Source organism: Schistocerca serialis, chromosome 3 (genome assembly GCF_023864345.2).
Source record: "Schistocerca serialis cubense isolate TAMUIC-IGC-003099 chromosome 3, iqSchSeri2.2, whole genome shotgun sequence".
Classification (NCBI taxonomy): Eukaryota; Metazoa; Arthropoda; class Insecta; order Orthoptera; family Acrididae; genus Schistocerca; species Schistocerca serialis.
Genome location: NC_064640.1, coordinates 927,133,293 through 927,148,792, shown reverse-complemented (window position 1 = coordinate 927,148,792; position 15,500 = coordinate 927,133,293).

Genomic DNA, 15,500 nt, shown 5'->3' with positions numbered 1-15,500 from the left:
AATATGCGGAAATGTCGCAACCTAAGATACCTATCGCATACGGGGGGGAACTAATTCTTTCACAATTTGTTGTATACGATTTATACAATAACATTATAAAATGACAATATTTTATCATTTATTATAGCAAAATATTGACAAATGTGTTTATTTCAATTTATTAAATTACCATAAACGGGGATTATTTTGACTAGTCCTATGATTCGAAATTGGCATGTTTTTTGGACCTTTGGATTAGGCACTATTTTGTTCATAGGTTAATCAATATTTCTCCAGATTCAAAGTACTTGGTTCACAGTACTTATAAAAAATAATCTAACAAATAAAATCATAGAAATTGAAGTCTTTCGAGGTCTATATCTGACTATTGTATTCATTCTTCACAGATGGCCTTGGCACCTAAAAGGAAAACATGGGATAACGAAGCCATTTTTCACGCCGCTACATGTGTGAAAAATTGCAAGACGGGGGTACCTAAAAGCTTCGAAATTTTTTGCTGTATGAAAACGTAGCACGGAAAGGTATTTGAAGAATAAAACTGATACGTTCCAGGAGTTGCTAGGGGCTAATCTTGGTAGAAGGCCTGTTCTTTCATTTCATCAGGAAGATGAACTGGTGAAATAGTGTCTTGCAGTGAAAGAGCGATTTATGCTCTTAAATGTAAAGACATAAGAAACATGGTCTTCCACTTAGCTGTAAAAAATTGGCTGAAGAATCCCTTCAGTTCAGAAAAAAGCTTTAGCAGGAAAGAAATGGATCCGAAATTCCCTTAAGAGACATCCCATTTTATTAATGGGAACTCCTCAACCTCTCGCAGCGACAAGAGTGAAAGCTTTTACTCCAGAAAATGTGGCGAGATTTTTTTCATATTTACGAATCTGTGCTATCCAGAGTCAATCATAACACACACCGAGTCTTCAGTATTGAAGAACTTGGGGTGACGCCCGTGCAGCACAAACATAGCAAGATCATTGCTATGAAAGGGAAGAGAGGAATTGCTGCCTTGATTTAAGCAGAAAGGGGAAATCTCATCACAGTTGTGCCTTGTATGAACTCAACTAGCACTTAACGGTCCGCCACTAGTTGTCTTCCCAAAGAAGGATATCAAGTAGGAATTGATGGCTGGTTCATCCGCAGGATCAGTATCAGCTTGTCATCAAACTGACTGGATACAAACTCATTTTTTTACTCAGTGGTACGATCATTTTGTGAGCCATATAAAGCCATCTTAAAATGACCCTGTCATTTTGAACCTTGACGGACATTATTCCCATACGAAGAATCTCTATGTGTTAGATAAAGCATGTGAAAACAACGTCCATACGGTATGTTCGCCACCTCACTCTACGCATAAAATGCAGCCCCTTGATGTCGGATTTATGGGTCCCTGGAAAACTTACTATGCCCAAGAGATATACATGTGGTTTGCAAGTATACCAGGTCGTGTTGTCATCTCATTATCAATAGCTTGGTTATTTGGGGCAGCTTACAACGGAGCAGCAACAATGGAAGTGTCTGTGAATGCCTTCACAAAAACAAATCTCATCGCATGCAACTGAAACATCTTTAGGGAGCATGAATTTTCAGCTCGTCACCATACTAACCCTCCTCAAGAAAGAGATGCCGAAACCGAAAAGGAAACTAGTGATGGTGATGTTGGTCAAGCTGTCAGCCCTACAGATATCTTCCACAGATCGCAAAGCCATTTGGAGATACAGCCATTCAAGTAGGTGTAACATCGCATTTGTGCTCTCCTGAGTTAAGAACATCATCTCCTTATGTGAAGCGATTACAAGAATCTAAACAGAAACAATCAGCAGCTTAAGCTAAGAATAAGGCAGCCAAAAAGTTATTCGGGGGAGAAGAGTGGAAAGTCTTCAAAACGTAGACCTAAGGCAGAAGAATCGTCTAGTGACTCGACGTCGGGTGTCCATCTCGATGAGAGTGGTGAATCAGGCAGCAGTGATGACGATGACGCAGAACGTCTGTTCTGTATATGGCGCTTTTATGACGACAAACACGGGGAAAAAATGGACACAGTGCACGAAATGTCGCTGGGCTCATTAAGATTGCGGTGTCATAGAAGACAATTTTGTTTGCTCGCAATGTCGTATAAATAAACATAAGTAGTGTGAAATGAGTGAAGTATAACAGGAATAAACGAACATTTGAAAACTGTATGCTCATATTTCAATATTCAGTAATAAAAAAATATTATTACTATGTCATATTAGGAAACCTTTACCTCATTTATATGAAATGCCTTGTATGTGAAGATTTAATAATTACATTGTAAGATTGTTGACTATTGCAAATATGGTAGATGTATGGCAAAATTAAGTAATAGAAGATATTATTACCATGATAAAAAATATAACTGCATTTACTTTTACGTCTTTAAAATGGGTTTACATAAGTGTGTCTCATATGTTAGACACGTTTCTTCCACGTTCCATGCCTCGCTAAATATTTCGGAGCTTTCTACTTCGGGTTTAAGCAAGCTCTCGGTTCAGAAAATAATTTGAGTGTGACATTCCTGGAGGGCTGCAAACTGTTCGAGTGCGACAACATTCCTGGAGGACATTAAGTTCAGGACATTTGTTACGAGTTCTTCGGCAGTTTTGACAGTCGAAGTGTCTCTACTTTATACCCGATCTCTCTGTGTATCGATTGGCGAGCATTCATCAGAGGACCTCAAACTACCAACAAGCCTAAAAAACCGCCATGTGCACTCCACAATATTCTCTTACCCGAGCAGCTGCTTCCTCTGTGTAGTGTACCCCTGACCTAGCAAGGGGAGTCCTACAGATCTCCATCCCATAACGCGCGTCCAGAAATCTATAGCTATGGCCATCACTGAATCTGTGATTGAGACCCTCCAGTCGGTCCCAAACCAAAGAACGCCGATCGACTCTGGGTACGATGATGCCAGTCGTGACCTCTGCTTGCACCCTGCCAGCAGTCTTCGAACTCAGAATCCAAGCGACAGCCGCCATTTGGTGCCGACATGAGCAACAAGTTGCAGGCTTGTGCACCCTGAACCCTTGATAGCCACAGCAGGGCCTCTTCCACATCTCGGATGATGCCTCTCAGGGCACTTATCGAGTGCACCTAATGGACTTCACAACGTGCCTAACATTGGAACTCCCGATAACATGTGCGTGCTCGCATCCTGCTGAATGAGCAGTCATCTGTCCACTGACAGATTGAATGGGCGATGTCGCCCACACTGACTGTCGGCCTCGAGCGACGCGACTGGGTAACAACCCGCCACTCACCCTGTAGTGACCACGGATCCCGCGCGTCGGGTGGGCTGGAAGGTGTCTCAAGAGCAGAGCTTGTGGACGAAACAAGCGACACCTGTGGTGTTCATCCAACATGGCAGATTTTCCGCGGCCTGCACAAACCGATGCTGACCATGGCCATTCAGCGTCTTCAGCTGTTCACGAACTGGGGCCAGTTCCTCCTGCATCCGCATGCAGCACGCACACACTCTATCCATCCAGCTACCACTAACTTGAGAATTACACTACTGGCCATTAAAATTGCTACACCAAGATTAAATACAGATGATAAACGGGTATTCATTGGACAAATATATCCTACTAGAACTGACATGTGCTTACATTTTCACGCAATTTGGGTGCACAGATCTGATAAATCAGTACCCAGAACAACCACCTCTGGCCGTAATAACGGCCTTGATACGCCTGGGCATTGAGTCAAACATGGCGTGCACAGGTACAGCTGCCCATGCAGCTTCAACACGATACCACAGTTCCTCAAGAGTAGTGACTGGTGTATTGTGACGAGCCAGTTGCTCGGCCACCATTGACCAGAAGTTTTCAATTGGTGAGAGATCTGGAGAATGTGCTGGCCAGGGCAGCAGTCGAACATTTTCTGTATCCAGAAAGGCCCGTACAGGACCTGCAACATGCGGTCGTGCACTATCCTGCTGAAATGTGGGGTTTCGCAGGGATCGAATGAAGGGTAGAGCCACGGGTCGTAACACATCTGCAATGTAACGTCCACTGTTCAAAGTGCCGTCAATGCGAACAAGAGGTGACCGACACGTGTAACCAATGGCACTCCATACCATCACGCCGAGTGATACGCCAGTATGGCGATGATGAATACACGCTTCCAATGTGCGTTCACCGCGATGTCGCCCAACACGGATGCGACCATCATGATGCTGTAAACAGAACCTGGATTCATCCGAAAAATGACGTTTTGCCATTCGTGCACCCAGGTTCGTCGTTGAGTACACCATCGCAGGCGCTCCTGTCTGTGATGCAGCGCCAAGGGTTCAAATGGTTCAAATGGCTCTGAGCACTATGGGACTTAACAGCTGAGGTCATCAGTCCCCTAGAACTTAGAACTACTTAAACCTAACTAACCTAAGGAAATCACACACATCCATGCCGGAGGTAGGATTCGAACCTGCGACCGTAGAGGTCGCGCGGTTCCAGACTGAAGCGTCTAGAACCGCTCGGCCACCCCGGCCGGCGGCGTCAAGGGTAACCACAGCCATGGTCTCCGAGCTGATAGTCCATGCTGCTGCAAACCTCGTCGAACTGTTCGTGGAGATGGTTGTTGTCTTGCGAAAGTCCCCATCTGTTGACTCAGGGATCGAGACGTGGCTGCACGATCCGTTACAGTCATGCGGATACGATGCCTGTCATCTCGACTGCTAGTGATACGAGGCCGTTGGGTTCCAGCACCTTGTGTGAATGCTCTGAAAAGCTATTCATTTGCATATCACAGCATCTTCTTCCTGTCGGTTAAATTTCACGTCTGTGGCACGTCATCTTCGTGGTGTAGCAATTTTAATGGCCAGTAGTGTGAATTACGAAAATAAACGGAAGAAGCTAACTATGTGACTCGCTTGTATTTTTGTGCTTCACTAGCGGAGGCTGGCGGCTGACTGAGCTGTGGTCAGCGGTTGCTGGTCATCTAAAAGAATCAAATAAATTACTACTATTTTACAGAATGCGCGAATGTAAACCTTACAGTTACGAAAGCGAGATACTATACTACTCAAATACAAAACTACGCAATGAATTTAAGAATTAAACTTTGCAAACAGACAAAAACACGCAAGGAAGTTAAGAACTAAACAGTGAACACAAAGAGAAAAGCTAAACATGTGACTTGCTAGTCTCCTGGTGCTTCACCAACAAGGGCTGATGGTTGACTATCAACGGTTACTGGCCGACCAAAACAGACAAATGACTACTGTACTACTGAGTCCGCGAATTTGCACGTTGTTGTTATTAAAACGTGACGCTATGCTATACATCTACATACATACATCGCAAACCACTGGATGCCAGAGGGTATCTTGTATCACTAGTAGTCCTTTCCTTTCCTGTTACACTCTCAGATAGAACGAAGGGAAAACGATAGTCTGAAAGCCTCCGTACGACCTCTAAATTGTCGCATGTTATCACCATGGCCCTTACACAAAATGTACGTTGGTGGCAGTAGAATTGTTCAGTAGTCAGCCTCAAATGCCAGTTTTTTAAACTTCCGCAATAGTACCTCACGAAAAGAGCGTCGTCTTCCTTCCAGGAATTCCCAATTTTTAATCTGACCTAACGGGGATCTCAAACACTCGAACAGTACTTACCCCTAGGTTACTAAACTCTCGTAAAATATTCGACTGCAGTAGGGCATAAAACGAGAAATTTTGAACTTAATTTGTTCTGTACCATAGCATTGGAGAGCTAATAATGTAATTAATTACTGCATAACCCATAAACTGTCATTTCCTTTGAGTAAAATGCGGAGTTGTAAACTTAACGATGGTTTAGTAGCAATGTAATACTTTCCCCTTTGGCGTTCTTGGGTTAACAATGGGTCATACCAGCCTTCTCTCCGCCGCCTCCTTAATGGATGAGCTACACTTTCTCAAAATTCTCCCAATAAAACGAAGTCGAACATTCGCATTCCCTACTCCCAATCTGACGCGCTCGTTCCATTTCATATCGCTTTTCGACGCTACGCATAGATATTTAATCGATTTGAGTGTGTCAAGCAGCTGTATTCGAACGTTATAGAACTGTTTTTCCTACTCATCCGCCTACTGTAGAAACTAAAATGTAAAGTATTATTATGTCAAATAATTTGGACTACATTCTTAAGTTCCTATTATAAAGTAAAATTAGATTGTATACTGTTGTGTTGTACTATCAATTGCTATGCATGTAATTGCATGTTTCACGCAAATAAATTACAAATTAACTTACATTTTTCTTCATTTAAAACAAGCTGCCATTCATCACACCAACTAGAAATTTTGTTCAAAAATGGTTCAAATGGCTCTGAGCACTATGGGACTTAACTACTTTGGTCATCAGTCCCCTAGAACTTAGAACTACTTAAACCGAACTAACCTAAGGACATCACACACATCCATGCCCGAGGCAGGATTCGAACCTGCGACCGTAGCAGTCCCGCGGTTCCGGACTGCGCGCCTAGAACCGCTAGACCACCGCGGCCGGCTAGAAATTTTGTATAAGTCATCTTGTATACTTCTACAGTCACTCAGCGACGACATCTTACCGTACACCACAGCGCCATTAACATGAGATATTAGTCTGCAATTATGTGGGTCAATTCTTTTGCCTTTCTTAGATACAGGAGCCACCTACGCTTTTTTCCAGTCGCTTCGGACTTTTCACTGGGAGGGATTCGCGATAAATGCAGGCTCAGTAAGGGGCCGATGCCGCAGAGTACTCTTTGTAAAATCGAAATGGGATTCCATCTGAACCTGGTGACTTCACTGTCTTCAACACTTCCAGTTGCTTCTGTACGCCACGGATGCCAGTTTCTATGTCCTCCATGCGGGAGTCTGTACGACAATCAAACGATTCTATATATATATTTAAGGCACACAGGCCTTTTGACCATCTTTTTCTGTGCAGATGCACAAACAGTGCCCGAACTCTTACGGGAATCGGCAGTAAAGCCGCGAGTAATGTGTATAATGGGCAGGGGCACTATGACTATAGTGCGGGACAATAAGTTGTGAATGTGGGTCTCACGGGAGGCGTGCCAGAGATAAGTTCCTGCAGTTGAACTATCCTGTGTGTCCTCGGTGGCTCAGACGCCGGCACGGTAGTTCAGCGTGTTCGGTCAGAGGACTGCTCGCCCTCTGTAATAATAATTAAAAAAACTGAGTAAAGGAATCTACGATCAACTTGAACCGATGTCTTGTGACACCCGCCCAGACCAAACGTAACGAACAATACCGAACAAAATGAAAATGAAAAAAAAAAGGATGGATACAGCGTCTGCCATGTAAGCAGGAGATCCTGGGTTCGAGTCCTGGTCGGGGCACAGATTTTCAACTGTCCCCGTTGACTTATATCAACGCCTGTATGCAGCTAGGAGTATTCGTTTCATTGGAAACGATTCTGTGTTCGTACGATTCTCCTACTTGAATGTTTTCTTGAACGTGAAATCAGTTTTCCTTTTACCGTCGACGAATGACTGAACAGAAGCTTTCGATTCGCTTAGTGATTTTATGTATGACTAGAATTTCCTAGGGGTTTTCGGCAAGATCTTTCGCTAGGGTATGACGATGGAAGTTGTATACTTCGCGCATTGACCTTCTGATGCACACGAATTTGTACTAACTTTTGTCTGTCAACATTTGTGCTGTAAATAGTCTTCACAGGTTTGCCGCCGGCTAGAGCTAAATTCATTATATAAGTGGGACGCTAACATCTGCTTACCTGATTTTCGTAGCATAAACACCCCGCTGGCCTTCTTGACGGATTTATTAACTACAGTAACATCTCAAATACAAAAATACGCAATGAATTTAAGAATTAAACTTTACAAACGTACAAAAACACGCAAAGAATTTAAGAATTAAACTGCGAACACAAACAAAATCTAAATGTATGACTCGCTAGTCTCTTGGCGCTTCAGCAACCAAGGCTGACGACTGACTGGCTGTATCAGCGGTTACTGGCTGTCCAAAACAAAACGACTACAGCACTACATTATGCGCGAATGTACTTGTTACCATTACTTAAACGCTATTCTGTACCATTGAAATACAAAACCACGCAATGAATTTAAAAATTAAACTTTGAAATCACACAAAACATTCAAAGTATTTAAGAATTATACTGTAAACACTCCGTACTTTGCGCTAGCTGGTGATATACCGCATCATGTACTCGTCCCCCGCGGCGTTCGGGGACACAGCACACAGTTATAACATCTGATGATGGGCATGTAAGAGCCCAAAGCCGGTCGTGTTTTAACTATTGAAAAATAAGAAGAACCTGACAACTGAAGCGGTATTTTCCACCTCCACAATCGGAAAAGCTAAATATGCAGCTTGCTTGTCTCCTGGTGCTTCACCAATGAAGGCTGATGGCTGACTGAATTCTCAGAACAGAGCAAGCGGACGGACACAGAATTGTAGGCTGTGTCTTCTGCAGACCACGGTGGGAGTAAAACTGCAAACTAACAACAATACTATTGGGGGAAGCTAGGAAAAATCTTGCCATTGCCGGACAAGGCTTTAATGGCGAAATCTCGCGCAGAGCAGGAGCTAGGAGCAGGGGGTTCACTTTAATTCACTTTCTGATACAGGCTAGGCAGCATCAACTTGATTTTCCTCCTTATACGGTAGGTCGGTGTCGTACTTGGAGGTGGAGAGAGGCAAAGGCGACAGACAGGTGACAGTCCGAATAGTGGTTACCTCCACCTACACATCTGCAATCATCACGTCTGCTTACAATTATGGTAAGATCATACAACAGCTTCGGTGGATTTGGTTGCAACGGCATTAGGGCTTAGCTAGTGTAGTACTGGACGAAAACACACTTGAGACATACGCGCCGGCGCTGTAATGGGTCCTAGCAAGTCTAGATTCACTTCTTGGGGATATGGAATAGGTACCCCAACACAAACACAAAATGTTAGATCGCTTTATTAAATCTTGAACAACATAGAATACTTAGCTTGGAAACAATCCATGTCCACATGAATGTCTATGAATTTATTACTGTCGCTCTCAGTGTACATTTGACTGTGAACTTCGATACAGTTCCGATTTCTAACAACTCGCGCTTCTGGATCCTGAAGTAAGACGATGCTAACTTCGTAGGTGAGGATTAGAGTGTCAGCTGAACGACACTGTGCTCTGACGTAAGTACTCTTTCGGCAGCAGCTGCCTCTGGAACTTCTTGAGTGCGTTTCTACGCGGACTTCTCTCATTCGTTGCTACGTCAGGCAGCGATTGCCTTACTTGTGATTTCGTCGTGGGGTATCACCTATGACAGGGAATCTCGTTCTCCGGACGATACCACAACTAGATTAGTGTAAATGCACGCAGGCCCAGCATGACTGAGTTCACAGGCATAGTGCATTTGTAGTGCTTCTTGTTTCTTTCGATCAACCAGCCACTGTATTTGCACGACTCCATTATAGTTAATGAATATGTTAGGAAGTGCTTTATCATTGTCATATATCCCTTCATCAGATACTCTTCCCGGACCTTTAGTTTTCCTTGTCTTGCAACCGATTTCATGTATCAGTTAAATGTTCTTGAAGTGTATGTAATTAAATGTAATGTTTTCTATGAATCTGTGCACACACAGCAACTTGAAATAAAGCTATGATTTACATGGATCAAGTACTAAATTTCGTTGTTGGCACATCCCTCTCATGAGATTAATCAATACAGTAACTGTGGGAATGTCGGTACTTGGAATTCAATGCTTTACTATCAACTTGCGTTAAAATTAATTCCGTTGCGTCACTTCATTAAGCTTTAGGATTTCAAAGAGCGATCTGCTTCCGAGTAAGTTGACGCAGATGTGGCATACTCACACACGGCATTTCGCATCCCTTCGTTTCTCTGCTACAACAGGGAGTGCTGCTTATATAAAACCAAGTGTATACGTCGGTAAAATTTTGACAGTTTACTTATACACTCCGAGATATTTACATTCTTCGCCACATACAAATTATTCATAATATATGATTAACACAAAATAGTTTGCTTTATGCTTTTCTGGATACTTGGCTCATCGATCGCAATTTGCCGAAAGCGCTCGGCTTATGATTCGTATCTTAAAAGAGTAAAAATTTTATTAGAAATATTTTACTGACTTTGTAGTTTTTCCGGTTTCACATTATTTTTGGCAGTCATCTTACGTTCTTTCCAGACATGTTAAGATCCTTTTTAGCTCATCTTTTGCCACTGCAGTACCACCTTGAGCATATTTGTATGGGCGTGAAGTACGCATTACACGGGAACAGCGCGTCACAAAGTTTTATTGGTGAAAAGGTGCTGACTAAAAGCGTAGTTTTCTGACCTTAGAACCATTTCGATGTCCCCAGAACTTTTACACGTGTTCACTAACTCAGTTAAAATTAGATATATGCCTCGGACCGGATATTACGTGCATATTATACGTGAATGAATGCGGTAACTTTGAACCTCTGTGTCTCCGTAATGGATAATGATATTAAAAAGCCGGCCGGTGTGGCCGTGCAGTTCTAGGCGCTTCGGTCTGGAACCGCGTGACCGCTACGGTCGCAGGTTCGAATCCTGCCTCGGGCATGGATGTGTGTGATGTCCTTAGGTTAGTTAGGTTTAAGTAGTTCTAAGTTCTAGGGGACTGATGACCACAGATGTTAAGTCCCATAGTGCTCAGAGCCATTTGAACCATTTGATATTAAAAAAGTTTCAACATTCTCCGAGAATCTTAAGAACAAGTGGTAAAAATTTTGACGATATGCCATGAATAGAAACTATAGAAGTGACCTTTCTTACAGTTTGTGCTTTTCGTGCCCAAAAATCGTGGTTTCTCGAGCTTTTCTCAGGAACTGCCCATAAAAAATGGTGTTTTTATAAGCCACCTAAGGTCCACCATACACAACACTTAACGCAAAGGAACCAACCGATTTTCTCAATTTGTCTGGACTGGTGGAAGTGTGTAACGTTTAAATTTTGATCCTGTATTGTAGGGTAGCTACGGTAATCCCGTTCTTCCGATGGGTATACAAATGCTTCCTTGCCCAAGCGCTATTCGAAACACTTGAGCGCTTATGTCTGTGATCAATACAACCCGAGATAGGCCACTCTGAAAAATCGCATTTTCGCGAGCGGATTTTTGGAACATACTGGTACCATGCACTTCGCGCACGTACCGGACCATGGGATGCACTGAATGTTACCCGTCAACAGTTTTGATTTTTCAGATCTGCACTTTCGTAACAGGCTGCCCTTATTTTGGTTATTGTTTTGTTTATAATTCACACTACTTTCTTTAGTTTTATAAGGCTCGTTCTTTTATGCCCTGCTACCCTCGCATCCAAGTACACACACGTTCACACATATGCAGTTTATGCAAAACGCTTTTTTTTTTTGCTGTTTATGTTCTAGTGGACATCACGTACCGGCACCGGTAGTACAGGCTCGACCGTGGTGGATGCTAGGTAATCTGTCAAACTAAATGCATATAGACCTTTAGAGCTTCAGAATATGTATGAAGAAGAGGGCAAGACTCGATGTTCTTTCAGAGACATTTGCTTAACGAACAGCATATCAATATAGCATTATTATATTCTCTTTTTCTATCTACTATTTTATCAGATCGCCGTACCTAGTAGCGTTTAATATAAGTTATTCTTGAAGTTCTTTTTTTCTGGCACATTTTATGACGTGTAGGAATTTCTCCTAATTCCGTTGTGATACTCTCTTTATGTTTCTGTGTAATATTCCTTGTGTTGCTTCTTTTTCTGTCAGTCAATTTCAGACTGATGTTAACCTTGAAAGACCTCTACAAGAGCCGTTTCATGGCACAACCTCGACACTGAAATTGATTTTGTGGCATCCTTTCGATTTAAATTATATTATGAATGAAATTCCGCGCCGGTATGTTCGTGCTGTTCTCTTTTTCCTGTGACAAGACTGAGCGGTGGAACTACACACATAAAAAAAGTTTTGCATCAACTCGGTTTCGAGAATTCCGGAAACAGTACAGAAAATTGGAATAGAGATCAACATAAACATCATTCTCGCCCTTTTTATTGCTCATGAAACCCACACATTGCATGTTGTACCACTATGCAGCGAGACCTTCAGAGGTGGTGGTCCAGATTGCTGTACACACCGGTACTTCCAATACCCGGTAGCACGCCTTCTTGCACTCATGCATGCCTATATTCGTCGTGGCATACTATCCAAAGTTCATCAAGGCATTGTTGGTCCAGAGTGCCCCACTCCTCAATGGCAATTAGGCGTAGATCCCTTAGAGTGGTTGGTGGGTCACGTCGTCCATAAACAGCCCTTTAAAATCCAGCCCAGGCATGTTCAATAGGGTTCATGTCTGGAGAACATACTGGACACTCTAGTCGAGCGATGTCGTTATCCTGAAGGAAGTCATTCACAAGATGTGCACATATCCTACAGCCAGTACGGCGCGTTCCATGACCACCAGCGGCGTACGTCGGCCCCACATAATGCCACCCCCAAACAGCAGGGAACCTCCACCTTGCTGCACTCGCTGGACAGTGTGTCTAAGGCGTTCAGCCTGACCGGGTTGCTTCCAAACACGTCTCCCACAATTGCCTGGTTGAAGGCATATGCGACACTCATCGGTGAAGAGAACGTGATGCCAATCCTGAGCGGTCCATTCGGCATGTTATTGGGCCCATCTGTACTGCATTGCATGGTGTCGTGGTTACAAAGATGGACCTCAACTTGGACGTCGGGAGTGAAGTTGCGCATCATGCAATTATTGCGTACAGTTTGAGTCGTAACACGACGTCCTGTGGCTGCACGAAAAGCATTATTCAACATGGTATTAACGGTCATCCACTGCAGTAGTAGCCCTTGGGCGGCCTGAGAGAGGCATGTCATTGACAGTTCCTGTCTCTCTGTATCTCCTCCATGTCCGAACAACATCGCTTTGGTTCTCTCCGAGACTCCTGGACACTTCCCTTGTTGAGAGCCCTTCCTCGCACAAAGTAGCAATGCGGACGCGCTCGAACTGCAGTATTGACCGTCTAGGCATGGTTGAACTACAGACAACACGATCCGTGTACCTCCTTCCTGGTGAAACGCCTGAAACTGATCGGCTGTCTGACCCCCTCCATCTAATAGGCGCTGCTCATGCATAGTTGTTTACATCTTTGGGCGGGTTTAGCGACATCTCTGAACAGTCAAAGGGACCGTGCCTGTGATACAATATCCACAGTCAACGTCTATCTTCAGGAGTTCGTGGACCAGGGGTGATGCAAAACTTTTTTTGATGTATTTCACATTTGACAGATTAATAGAGGCAACTTGTGCTTTGCATCTTTATTAGGATTCATTTTACAATAACTTTTTGTTCATATGTATATCACGTGCATCCTAATTATCCAATGTACTCTGTATTATCATGTTTCCGGCTACCTCGCGCGGTCTAGGGCGCCTTGTCACGATCCGCGTGGCTCCCCCAGTCGGAGGTTCGAGTCCTCCTTCAGGCATGGGTGTGTGTGTTGTTCTTAGCGTAAGTTAGTTTAAGTTAGATTAAGTGGTGTGTAATCTTAGGCACCGATGAACTCAGCAGTTTGGTCTCATAGGACGTTAGCACAAATTTCCAAATTTATCATGTTTCTTTTCCTATACCTTATGATGCGATTGTGTGTGTGTGAATGCACATTTATCTGGGTTATAAAGGACAGCGTTGTCTTGCTGCTTTCCGTCTGCTGTCGGTGCGGGTCTTCTATCTTGGTGCAGGGTAAGCAGATTTGAATGGTGGAAGGAACACTCTGGTCACTTCCGTTTACCTGGGACCACCCTCACCAGCGGCTGTGCTGAAGTCACTCTGTCCTGGGCTTCTGGTGAGTTCACTTCGTACTCATTAAGCGTGGTCGTAGCCTTGTTAATTTCTCTTGCGAAATGTGAATGTTTGCTTCAGACTAGGTGAAGTTGTCTAATTTTCTCTTCCAGTTATTAATAATGGAGCGTTGAGCTCATAGATTTGCGGGAAATGTTAGGAGTGCTAGATTTAATAATTATTTCTAAGTCGCATTGTTCCTTCAGAACATTGCGTGATGTAGAACAGCCCAATACGTTAAACCGTTTTTAACTTATGTTAAAAAAAATGGTTCAAATGGCTCTGAGCACTATGGGACTCAACTGCTGTGGTCATTAGTCCCCTAGAACTTAGAACTACTTAAACCTAACTAACCTAAGGACATCACACACACCCATGCCCGAGGCAGGATTCGAACCTGCGACCGTAGCAGCATAACTTATGTGAATGTGAGAATATCCCCATGTACTGAATTGTGTTCAAATTATCTGGCTTTCGATTCAGATTTACCGTTAACCCCGCAGTCCGCACAAACCTCCTTACTGTAGTTTCATTTATGTAGCATTGGCGGAGTTCTGATCCAAGCCTGTCTTATTCTGTATGTCTGTGAACGAATGTGCGGTCTGTTTCCCTCCCTTTCCTCGGTACTTTTCCATACAGACTATGAAATTGTTGATCACTGGGTTATTATTAAGTTATCGTGTGACTTTGAGTTCAGACACCAGCAAAATTTTGTGTATATTGTCGTTCCTTGAACCCACCATCTTAGCTTCATTAATAAATATTTTTGTCAAAGTTTAATTCTCATGTATTATGCGTATTGAATGAAGGCTCCTTTATTGAACCATTTTATTTGAAATTATTCTCTTTTATTAATTCTATGTGGCTCCATAGTTTAAGCTTTGTTGATCATTCACGTAAAATACCTTGATTCAATTAATGCAGCTATATAAATTTTTCCCGTCCAGCTTTCGTTATATTTATATGTAGAGTAGTGTCTGGGCTGGTGGCAAACCTGAAAGTCAAATTTGAAACAATTTCAGAAATTATTTTCTTTGTGAGGGGTAGGAACTCAGTAGAAGCACCGTCATATAATTTTATATGGGGTGTCCCCAACCATAGTCGGCAACATGAAGCAGTTAGAATGTAACAGCAAACAGTTAGAACCTTACAACCTCTGTACTTTTGTGACAACACGACACGTATTTAGTAAGAGCAGTAACAATCCAAGTGTTGTAATTAAGATACGCCCCTCACACTTTCATATGGAAAACATAACTAAAATTATGAGGACGTTGTTTGCCGCGGCGACACTCTTGGATAAAACTTTCTCGGATTTCTTACCACGTCATATTTGTATGTAAACTCAAAATTCCAACGACTCTGTCTGTCGTCATCATCAGGGGTAATCAGTAGGAGGAGGAGGAGATTGGTGTTTAACGTCCCGTCGATAACGACGTCTTAGAGACGGAGCACAAGCTCGGATTAGGGAAGGACGGGAAAGAAAATCGGCCGTGCCCCTTCAAAGGAACCATCCCAGTATTTGCCTGAAGCGATTTAGGGAAATCTTGGGAAACCTAAATCAGTATGGCCGGACACGGGTTTGAACCGTCGTCCTCCAGAATGTGAGTACAGTGTGCTAACCACTGGTGTTGTGGT